This window comes from Lipotes vexillifer, unplaced genomic scaffold (assembly GCF_000442215.2).
Source record: "Lipotes vexillifer unplaced genomic scaffold, Lipotes_vexillifer_v1.1 scaffold1004, whole genome shotgun sequence".
NCBI lineage: Eukaryota > Metazoa > Chordata > Mammalia > Artiodactyla > Lipotidae > Lipotes > Lipotes vexillifer.
In genome coordinates, this window is record NW_006793064.1 from 114,512 (window position 1) to 126,367 (window position 11,856).

Consider the following 11,856-nt stretch of genomic DNA (forward strand, 5'->3'; position numbering starts at 1 on the left):
GCTCGCGAACCTCCAGCATCTCCCGCCGCTCGCCGGCCCCGGATTCGCACCCCGGGCCGGGGGCGGGCTGGGGGCGGGGCCTCCCTCAGCCGGCTCCGCCCCGACCCTGGAGAAGCCTGAGCCCGGAATCTCACTCGAAGGAGGGCTGAGGATGGGGTGGCAGCAGAGAAGGTGAGCACTAACCTTCCCGGGCCCCGGCCAGGCTTTCAGAGGCTCCCTTAGGTCCTTGGACTGACCGGGCAACAAGGACCGGAGGGGCCTTCCTATGCCCACTGTAGAGGGTGCGGAGTAGAAGGTGTGGGGAAAGCCTGAGTCCTGGAGCTGCACAGAAGTATCTTGGCAGGTAGTAGTCCCCAGGGGACTGGCGTTCTGCCCAGCTCCCAAAACCTGACCCAAAGAGCGGAACCCAGTTAGAACCAAGTGGGCAGTTGCTAGGGCAAGCTGTGCTACAGACAGGCCTTCCCTAGCTAGTAAACACACCGGGGTGTGTGTGTGCAAGTGAGGGCTCCAGACCTTGGTGGCAGAGTCTACTACCCATCCTCCCCTCCCCTCCTGCAAGGTCCCATCCAGGGTGGCTGGCTCAGCCTGCCCCCTCCTGTGTGGCACTGAATTTCTCAAGCTCTAAAAGTTACCTATGACATGGCATAGACTCTGCTTTCTTGACAGTTTAATCACCCTCGAATCCTTCTTGAACAGCATCACCACTGGTGGCCTGGGCTGGGATATGGGGATACAGGAGAACTACAGCACCATGGTGCCCCACCAGACATGGCCCCTGACTGGAGGAGGCTGAGAACTGCCGGGAAGAGCCTCTGAAGGAAGTCCTTGGCCATTTCTCTGTCCCTTGTCACAGAGGCACATGGACCAAATGCTTGCCCCGCCCCACCACAAGCCTTGAGGCCAGTATCTGAAGGCCAGACTTAGGCTTCTCTGTGCCTGAAACTGGGCTCCACCCAACCAGAACCCTCTCAGTGAGCTTTCTGACCCCATCCTGGGTGGGGTCATCTCCAAACCCCTGGCCATGTTGAGTGAGTCTCTCCTGGATGGTTCCCCACAGCTGCTGACAGGAGTGACTGCCCAAGTGAGGAAGTTGGAGCTCATGCTGGGGCTGGAAGTCTAGCCTGGGATATTATTGCCCGAACAGGACCCCTTGATATCTTTCTCCAGAGGGGGTGTTGAGGAGCCCTTCACATCCTTCCCTGGTTTGGTCATTGCTTCCAGGCCAGGTGGGTGTCACCTCTGGGCTCCCTGGGCTCTGGGTGGTCTCATTCATGGCACCAACTCCACCACTGGGTAGGAATCTCCTGGCAAGCTGGGCATCTGCAGGGCAGAGCTCTGAGTCTCATCTCAGTATGCTAAGTTCATGTCTGCAGAATTAATGAATGGCCTGGCACTCAGTCTTTCCTGCTGTCTGCCCACTGTCATTGAAACAATGGTTCCCTGCGTTGTATGGTGCATCTGATCCTTGGCTTGCTGACCCCACACGTGGTACACACATTTTCTGCCTTTCCTGAAGATCATGGCTATCCAGGCACAGAAAAGCTGGGCCAAGGAGAAGCTGGAATGTGGGGGATTTAGAGGCAGGGGAAGAGGTGGCTCGCTAGAGCCCTGCCTGCTGCTGGCAGTGCTCCACGTCTTCTTGGTCCCGTGCACACTCCATGTGCCTGTGGGTGAGCACGTGGCAGGGTGTATGTGCACACGTGTGATTATGTCTGTGTGTGTGTGCTCTTATGCCAAAGGAGATGGCAACAGCACAGTGTGTGCAGCAGTGCCCAGGGGCACATGTGTTTGCATTCTGTGTGCACCCAGGCATGCTTGCTTGCATGTGCACATGGACGCTGTAGCTAGCTAGTCCCTAGAGCCACTGGTCCTCTTCCTACCTGGCACAGGCCTCAGGATCGTGGGGGCTGACTCACAGTGTGAAAGCTGGACATGGGAAGAGGGTGGACCATGGACCATGCCCAGGGGTGGGTGGGGGCTGTGATGACCTTATATCATTGGCCATTTATAGTCTCTCCACGAAGGGCAGCCCCTCACTCTCAGGTGTGTGTGGGGATAGCCAGGTCTTTGCCCTTTGTGGAGAGGACAACCTAAGATGAGAACCCAGGGTTGGGACAGGGGCATGGCTTGTCCCTCAGCTCCCAGCCAGAGGGGCACCAGCAGGGTAGGGCTTCAGTGTCTTTTTTTTAAAAGAATTTATTTATTTATTTATTTATTTATTTATTTATTTATTTTTGGCTGCATTGGGTCTTCATTGCTGCAGCTGGGCTTTCTCTAGTTGCGGCGAGCAGGGGCTACTCTTTGTTGTGGTGCATGTGCTTCTTGTTGCGGTGGCTTCTCTTGTTGCAGAGCACGGGCTCTAGAGTGCAGGCTCAGTAGTTGTGGCACATGGGCTTATTGGCTCCGCGGCATGTGGGATCTTCCCGGACCAAGTAACGAATCCATGTCCCCTGCATTGGCAGGCGGATTTTAACCACTGCACCACCAGGGAAGTCCTGGCTTCATTGTCTTGGCTTCAGCCTCCAGCTGCCCTCCAGGCAGGAAGTAGCAACACCAGGTGAATGCTTCCTCTCAGCTCTTCCAGGCCATGGAAGACATGGACCTTTATTCCTACCCCCACTATTCAGAGCCAGACAAGGTCAGGGGCCGTGGCTTCTAGCCACTCCCCTGGCCAGAGGGACAGCGGAGGCCCTTTAAAACAGAGTGGAGTTTGGGACAAGAGCAGGGCAGTTGGCACTGGCATTGCCCCATAGTCTCTATGGAGATCTCCTGACGAGGCCTTTACCCTGGCCACCCTGTGGGCAGAGGCTGCCCATTTTGGGAGGCACAGGAGGCGAAGGGAGCCCAAAGTTGACAGTTCTGGCTCCCACCAAAACTAGATAGTCAGAGAGGCAGGATAAGGTGTGAGTCTCCATGTCCTCAGAGACTACAAAGCAGGCCAGAGCCTCATCCCCCAGCTCAGGTTGTATCTCCCACCCAGGATTCAGGATTTATCAGACCCCTACCCTGATTTCCTGCCCCAGGGAACCAAAGGCCAGCACTCCTATACTTTCATATTCTGACTGGCTGACAGAAGCACCTGCCAAACCAGCATAGAGCTCCAGCCAAGGTTCTGACTTTAGGAGGTATCTGCATTATCAGGCCAGCTCCCCCAGGAAGCCCAGACTCTGACAGGGACCCTCCTTGGGGGTAACAAGTGCTCCAGTGCCCCAGCCATCTGTAGAATTGTTTGGCTGTTGTCAGTGTTGCTGGCCTCAGCGCCCCGTAGAGGGCCCAACATGGGGGAAGACAAGCAGTCTTTTCCTCTGGAGCTAGGGGAGGGGGCTGCCCCCCACCATGACTCACTCCAGGCTGTGTGGGTTATTACATTATGTTTGAAATTGCCATGGCAACGAGCTGGCAATCAAGGGTAATTGAGCTTGTCGCCAGGGCAACAGGGCAAAACCCACAGCCGCCACTCTCTGTGGTTGCCCTTGGGGTGCAATAAAGGTCAGGCTAAACCAGAGCCAATGTCAGCCGTGGGGCTGTGGGGCTCTCTGGAAAGGATAGGATTGCCAAGGCCCATGGAATTCCAGTGTGTAGAGGCAGGGTATGCCTTGGGAGTGCCAAGGGCCCCATCCCTGACCACATGCCTGGATCCCTGCCCTTCCCTCCACCACCCTGTGCCTAAAATATGCCACAGTGGTCAAAAGAAGCAGAACCAGAAAGAACTTTTATGTGCTCACAGATGGTACTTATAGATGGCCCATGGGCCCTCCTCCTCGTACTCACGGTGGCTGAGCCACAGGCTCTGGAAGGAGTCCCGGGACGCCATGATGGAGCCTCCAAGCCAAGCAGCAACAGCATGGTGCAGAGAGCCCAGCACAGTGGCACCGGGGCCCAGCTCCTGTCTCAGGCACTCAGGAAAGCCACTCAACAGGGTGCCACCACCGTCCAGCACCACACTGGCCAGCAGCTGCTCCTTCTGCTTGGCCTCCAGCCAGCTGATACTTAGGAGGGCTAGTTGTGGAAGGCCTGGCTGATTGAGGCCTAGCATATTGGTCTGGAAGAGGGCCTCGGGGCAGCAGAAGCGCTCAGAGCCCAGTGTGATAATCTGCTTGTCTGGAAGCAAAAAGTCCACCTGCGCCAGGGCCTGGGCACGGCCCATCTCAGCTGTCATGTCCATGGGCACATAGCAGCAGCCCTCTTTAATCTGGTTGACCAGCCATGCCTTGAACAGTGACTGGCCACCTGCCGGCAACAGCTGAGCCAGGTATTTAGTGAGGTCAGCACCTGCCACATCCAGCTGGTAGGTGTCAAGTGGGGCCAGATCCCCAGTGATAATGGGTGCCACAGAGGAGGTGCCATGGCCACTGCCCAGCACCAGCCCAGTGGTCCGCCCATAAGCATAGAGTGCCAGCAGGACCTGATGCACTGTCTGCATGGCTGGCACATGGAAATGCTCAAAGAGTATTTCAGCCACCTTTTCTCAGTTGGTGCATGGTGAGGTGGGTGAGTTCGCCACAAGCACAGCCAGCTCCTCGGGCTGCACACCCAGCCTGCAATAGAACAGGTGCTGCCACAGCACCTCCAGTGCAATCCAGTCAGAGACCACTCCTCGATTCAGCACCGAGTAGGAACCCTCTCGGTTCTCAGGCACTGCGTACCTGGGCTGGCCCTGGACTGGATGCTGGAGCAGCTGGATGCGTGAAGGCAGCACACTGAGGACGTGGTCCTCTCCAGCCAGTCCACATTTGGTGAAGCCTGTGCCTGTGTCGATGACCACAGCTGCCATGTCCTGGTAGGGGTCCCGTGAATGGCGGCAGAGCACTGGGGACCGTACTGGCAGAACATCCATGGTGGGCACCAGCTCATAGCAGGCCCCTCGGAGAAGGCCAAGCTGCGCGACCACTGGCGAGTGTGCAATGTCCTCAGCTGTCAGCTTGAACTGGGGACCGTGGGGCTCAGTGCCCACCGTGGCCGTGGGTAAGACCTTGCAGCCAGGACCAGGTGTGGTGAATGTGAGCAGGGAAGGCTGCTCCTCCCGCTCCCTGGGGCAGCTGCCAGCTTGCCAGGATGAGAGCCGATGTGAGCTGAAGCTTTGACCAGCACTGACACCAACATTTTCTCTGTTTACATAGACACAGGTCTCCTCAGGGGCCGGGGTCACCCGAAGTACCTCCACATGGGTAGGCGGGCCCAATGGCTCACCTTCCTGGCACAGGGTGGAGGTCTGACCAGGGTCCCTACCGGTGGGGGGACCTCTTGAGAGAGTGGGCTTATTGGAGATGGGGGGTTCTTGGGAAAAGGGAGGCTGCCTAGTGAGAGAAAGCTGCCTGGCAATAGGGGCTCCAGTGAGAGAGGCCCGACCAGGAAGTGGGGGCTGCTTGGTGGAGGGGGCCTGCTCAGCTAGGGGTGGCTATCCAGAAAGGTGGGTCTGCCTGGGAAGGGGATGCTGCTCTGCAAAGGGAGGCTGACCGGCCGAAGGGGGCTGCCGGGAAAGAGGATGCTGCTCAGCTAGTGGGGGCTGACCACAGAGGGGGGCGTGCCCAGCACCTTTGACCTGAGGGCTGTCAGGGTGAGCAATAACGACCTCTTTCTGATTGTGGTTGCCTACATCCTCCTGGAGCAGGGGTCTGGGCACCTGCTGGTTTTTGGCTGGTGGTACAGGCTCTGGGGTCTGCTCTGAGTTCATCCACTGCATTTTCTTGGCCTGGACCATAGAGGTGTCCTGCATCCTGGAGGCATCCTGCATCCAGATGGTGTGACTAGATTCGGTTTTTTCAGCATCAGGTTTGGACCAGCCAGGATCATGGGCATGGCTCAGTATCCTCTCTCCAAATTGGAGGGGCATTCCCAGTGGAACACGCCCAGTGAGCATCCCCATCCTGATGGGTGTCTCAGTACCAGGGGAGCCTCGTGACTCCAGGTTGAGCCTGGCCTCTTTGGGAACCAGGGCCACCTCTCGGTAGCTTCCAGATGAAAGGCTGGAGGGCACAGGGCTGGACACAATGGGTGTGGTGGACCAGAAGCTGGAGCCATCCCTGTCAGGGGAGAAGATGGGCATGGCCAATGGCCGGGTGGACAGCGTATTTTCAGAGGCATAGATGGATGGGTGGCTGGGCATGAGGCCCACCAGCACTGCCCTTGAGCCCATGGGGTCATGGCACAGCAGCCACATCCTGGTGTTGCCTGTGGCCATATCAAACACCAGCACACGGTCTTCCACAGCATCCCAGAGCTGGCAGGTAGGGGCACTGGAGGTGGGTATCTGCATGGCTTCCCTGGGAGGCTGTACTAGGGGGGAGTTGTGGCAGGTTACTTGGTAGGCAGACGGCGGCACATTGGAGCAGGTGTTGCTGCAAGCATTGAGGGGCTGCTGACCTGGCTGAGAGCTGCAGATCTCCTGGTTACCCCTCTTGGACTTGGGGGTTTCTGGGGGCCCTGAGCCCGGTGTGGGGCTGCCTGGCCTGGAGGTACAGACCATGGGTTTCTCCACTTGGTTCTCAGGCTGCATTGGTAACACCGGCCTTTGGGCAACCTCGAGCTCCTGGGCCTGGTCTGCGGACTCTTTTGGAGTACGTGCTGGGGTGGCAGGCTCATCCTGAGAATGGAAATTCACTTTGTCCTGGCAGGATGTGACCCCTTTGGGAGACTCCAACTGGATTGACCATTGGTTGCCACATTTCCTGGGCAAGAGGTCTTGGGACAGGCCCTTGGTGATGGCATTGGTATCCATCAGGTGGTCAAAGTTGCAGGTGTAAGATTCAACTGCTGCTGACATTGAGATTATATCCAGAGCTGGAGTATTTGCCTGAGTTGGAGTTGGAGTTGGAGGAGCCTGAGCCGGACATGGGCACTGGCCCTGGCCCTGAGCTTGGGCCGGAGCCAGAAGAGGACCTTGAGCTGCAGCTGAGCCATCCTCCCCTGAAAGAAAATACGGTAGCCAGCGGCTCTTCCTAATGCCCAATGGGGCTATCTGTTTGGGGCTGCAGGGGCCTTTGCCCCAGCCTACTAGGACTTTAGCTGGAGCCTTGCCCTCCCCCGCCATCTGCACCTGAAGCCAGGAACAGCAGAGTCCGAGCTGGGCCATGTCACTGGTGCCGTCACCGTGCCTGCACACCGGTAGGGCCAGGGTCCTGTTCTCTGTGACAAGATGTGTTTGGGCTCCCACGATAGAGCCTGGAAACGAGCTAGTGGAGGAGAGTCTCAGGGAATCCTCGGAGGCCCACTCACAGCCACACTGGGAGCTAACCTCAGCAGGGTCCCAGAGTTGCTGGTGACTGGGCTCGTGGGCATGGGCCTGGGAGGCTGAGCCATAGGCCCCCATCAAGGATGGCCTCGGTGGACAGTGACAACCCCTGCCTCAAGTATACAGATCCTGAGTTTATCCATGGTCCCTGGGACCCTCTAGGGCCACCGCCCAGCTGCTGGCTGCCAGCTGAGGGGTGGCCCTGGGAGCCCGATGGATCAGGGCTGCCCACTTTCTTGGTGACTTCCATAGTCCTGCTCCATGCCCCAGGTGCCCTGTCCCCACTTCATTGCCATGTGTGGCAACCCCACACATCACAGCCCCCAGTGACCTGGCGGAGGGTGAGAGAGTGTGGGAAACCAGGGGCCCCACCCCCCTGAGGAATGGGGGTGTGCCCAGGGAATCTTGAGAGGTAGCAAGGCCAAGGGACCCCAGTGAATTCTGCCAACCGTAGACTGGCCTTCTCTCTCCTTGCCAGCCAGGTGGCCACTCTGCCCAGGCCAGCCCTAGAGGAAGGGCAGTGCTCCTAGAGGCGAGAGCGTGTATAAGGCCAAGGGAAAAAGGTAGGCAGGGGAGATACTGAGGAAGCCCCTGGGTTCCCAGTTTACCTCAGATGCCACACTTGGCTCTTTCTCCCCATTTCCCACATGGCAACTTGAGACTTAAGCCCTGACCCAGGGATGCAGTTCCAAGTGTGTGACCCGAGGCCCCTGTGGGGGGCAAAGCCCCTTCACCACTCAGTCCTGAGAGGTAGAAGTGGGTGAGGGGCCCAGGCTCAGGCTCTAACTCCCCTCCCCCATGTTCCCCAGCTCCCGCTCCAGGGACAGCAGCTCCTTGGCAGTCTCTCTGCTCCAGATGGCTTTCCTCTGCCTGTGCCTCACAGAGCCCCCTCCCCAGAGCCACATGTCCTTGAGGCCCAGGACCAGTATCCCACAGAGGTGGGGATGGGGACGACACGGGTGGGAGTGGGGCCTCTGCTCAGAACCATCAAGTCAGAATGTTCTAGCTCTTGTCATATTGTGTCAACTTCACCTTGGCCAGAAGGGGGGCAGAACACTGGGCATAGGGCTAGGCCACCAGTGGAAATTACAGGATGGGGCACAGTGGGGACACAGTGGTTAGGGGGCTGTCCACACAGTGGGCACAGGGCTGGCTACACAGTGCGGGTATGGTGGGTGCAGAACTGGGTACACATTGGGCACAACTGCATACGCAGTGAGGACAAGTTGGACAAAGGACTGGACTTGGGTAGCACACAGAAAAGAAAGCTACTAGACGAGGTGGGCAGTCCTACCCTCCATTTTGTAGATGGGCAGAGGGTCAGGGAGGAGTGGGACCTGCCTGGACCACCAGCCGAGGCCCAGATGTGCCCTGCAGCCACAGAGGACAGGCCTAGTTTGGGGAACTGACCAGTGCTACAGGCCTGAGTCTGGAGGTTCTGACTGGGGCAGGGTCAAACTTTCCTCCTTCCCCCAGCTGTGAGCTCTGGGCCTCCTCCCTCTGTCCTCCAGGGCTATCCTTTCAGGCCTCAGTCTTTATACCCAGGAAACAGGTTTGTGGAGAACGAAGCTGTAGTCTTGTCCTCTGAAACGGTGTGTTTTCACAGAAGTTAAAAATAGTGCTTACGTTTGGCTGTGGGGTGTGAAGCGATGTGACCAGGGACCAAGGCTAGCTCTGTGCTTCATCTGCACCATCCTGACTCGGCACTGGGCAAAGCCTGACTCAGCCATGTCTCAGGCCCCCGGACCCCCTCCCCCTTCCCCAGATGCTGCCTTCAGTTAAGAATGGGGATAGATGTGTTTGGACACTGCTGCTCACCACACACTATGGCCCAGGAAGGTGACAGAGCCCAAGGGTCTGTGGTCTGCACATGTGTGCATTCACACACACATACTTGCTGAACACTATTAACTTCATTAATCTCTGGCCCCAAGCAAACTGTTTTTTAATTTTGTTTTGTTTTTCCCCATGACAGAGATGCTAGTAGCAGCCTCCTGTGTTTGTCGGAGGGCTGGAGAAGCATGGAGGGAGGCCCTGAAAGTCCCTGCCTGTCCGACCACTGAGCCATCCCCCCACTCCTGCGGAAGTGAGGCATAATTCTCCCTTTCAGGGCTGGAGTCCTCATGAACAACTGATCTGAGAAGGGTGTGGCCCACTAAGTAAAGACCAAAGAAGGCAGCCCGGAGAGAGGAGAAGGCTTTTCCCACCTGGGAAGCAAACACCCCTTATAGCAATAAGAACAGTGACTGCTATTGACTGGGCCCTTCCTCTGTGCCAGGCAGTGCTGAGCACTGTAACCCAGCCTCACAGCAATTCAACAAGAGCCGGGTGCTGTCACCCTTATTTTATAAATGATGAAATCAAGGCACAGGGAAGAGAGAGAATTCACAGAGGTTGCAGCTAGTGAGTTGTAGAGCCAGAATCCGAAGCCAGGCCACGAGGCTCTGGACCCACACTTCAGGAAACTACAATGCCATCACAGGTGTCATGCGCAGGGCCACGTTGGCATGGACCCTGCTGGAGGGGAGCCAACATGCCTCCCTTCCGAGTGCTGCAGCCCCAAGCCCCCACCCAATCTGTAACCCACACGGCCCTGTTCCTCCTCCCAATAGCTTAGCAGGTGGCTCAGGCATGGGAGGGGGCATTTTCCTGGGGGGCACTAAGCCAGTGCCTCCCAGGAAGCTGTCAGTACTGAGTAGGGGCTAGTTACATACCCTGTGGGACCTGGCTGAGTCTCTTGTACTCAGAATTCTTGGCTGGCTGAAGCCCCTCTGCTTTATCCAGCTGAGGGGAAGGGCAGCAGGCAGTTAGAGAGGATCCCAGGCTGGGCCCCTTCTACCCAGCCCCCTCCTGCGCCCACCCCTCATCCCCCCCATCCCCTCCGCCCTCACCAGGCAGGGACATTGCCCCTGTACCCCTCCCCCAAACATGTTTTTAAATAGTCTCTCACCAGGAAGAAGGGCATCCAATTCTATTTCTGATTCTGGAAAGTGAGGAGGGCCAACATGTTACCATGGCAACCTAGAGAGCCCCTCCCCCAGGCTGAGCCCATTCCCCAGGCTGAGGGCTGTCTGGGATGGAGGGGCCAGGAAGCAACAGGAAGGAGCTCAGTCTGAGGGAGAGGCCATACAGAGGCTCCTCTGTGAGGGCGGGTTCCAGCACTGCCTCCCTTCACACTTCACCTGACCTGCTCCCGGCAGGCTTGGGGGAAGGCCCCAAACCCTGTGGAGAGGGTCAGACTTCAGGAGATGGGGACAGTCACCTCACTCTGAGAAACCCTCCTTCCCAGTGGATCAGGCTGGAATCCTCCTACCTAGGAGATCTTGAGGGTGGTGGGCAGGTAGGGCATCAAGAGGAGAGGCACAGAAGGCCCCATTCTACCTCATGACCAGCCAAGTCTCCCAGACTTGCTTCTCCAACACAGACATATTTTGGGCTCTGTTGTGCTCTCAGGTGTCAGCTCTGTCAAGTCCCTGGCCCTGCACTCTTCCAGTCTACCTGCCTTCCCCTCCCTGTACTCTGGGAAGACTCAACATCTCCAAAAATCTAGGATCAAAAGGAGCCTTACGGACTTCCCTGGTGGCGCAGTGGTTAAGGAATCCGCCTGCCAACGCAGGGGATGTGGGTTCAAGCCCTGGTCCAGGAAGATCCCACATGCTGCAGAGCAACTAAGCCCATGCGCCACAACTACTGAGCCTGCACTCTAGATCCCGCGAGCCACAACAACTGAAGCCTGCGCGCCTAGAGCCTGTGCTCCGCAACAAAGAGAAGCCACCGCAATGAGAAGCCTGTGCACCGCAACAAAGAGTAGCCCCCGCCCGTCGCAACTAGAGAAAGCCCATGTGCAGCAACGAAGACCCAACTCAGCCAAAAATAAATAAATTAAATAAATAATTAATTAATTAAAAAGGAGCCTTAAAGGGCTCCCAGTGCAGCTAACCACTTGATAATGGAGTGAAAAGCAATGCCTGTTTCCCCAGAGGTTCATCTCTGCCTACTGTCCAAGGGCTCAGACACCAGCCCTCTGTCCCAGAGGCTGCACGTGGGTAGCACTTAGGTCTGTGGAGGGAGGGCACTCCAGGTAGGAGCACAGCCCAAGCAGAGGCAGGCTTCTGAAGAGACCCACAAGGACCTTGTGATCAACACTCTCTGGGTCCTGATGGGAAACCAAAGCCCCCCAGGAGGAAGGCTGTACCCTCTGTCTGTCTCTCAGCTCTATACCCAGCACTGTGTCTGTGTTTTCCTCTCCCCCCTGTGAACTCTAACTTCCTGCTTCCCTGGAAGTCTCTCCTGTTCAGGGTGCACCCATTCCACGGAGGCAGCACCATGTTTGAAGGAGCTGGCACCTTCTCCCTGCCCCGCTGCTTCACCCCAAGGAAAGGCAGTCACGGTGCAGAAAACCCCAGTCCTAGAGGAAACTATGGCAGGGTGAGGGGTGATAATCCACTCCTCATCTGGGATGTGAAATGCAGAACCCGAGAGTGCAGGAGGACATGGCTTTTGAGCTTTAAGGCACAGGGAAATTTAAATAACAGATGTTTAAACAACCTTCCCTGCAAGCCATGGTGCAGTGACCCCTCTGCTGTGATGTGTTACAGCTTAAAAATAGCCCACAATGAACCGCT

The 11,856-nt window shown here is 57.2% G+C and overlaps 1 protein-coding gene and 1 pseudogene across 1 annotated transcript in view; both read right to left on the minus strand.

Annotated features, from left to right (window-relative positions):
* The window catches only part of CAMKV (CaM kinase like vesicle associated), a 12,832-nt gene extending 12,763 nt beyond the window's left edge, over positions 1-69 (minus strand). The window contains exon 1 of the mRNA XM_007466211.1: positions 11-69. The gene's annotated coding sequence lies outside the window, so the exon portion shown is untranslated. The remainder of the gene's footprint in view (positions 1-10) is intronic.
* Positions 70-3,721: 3,652 nt separating this feature from the next.
* LOC103078225 (actin pseudogene) lies at positions 3,722-6,763 on the minus strand (annotated as a pseudogene).
* Positions 6,764-11,856: the final 5,093 nt, after the last annotated feature.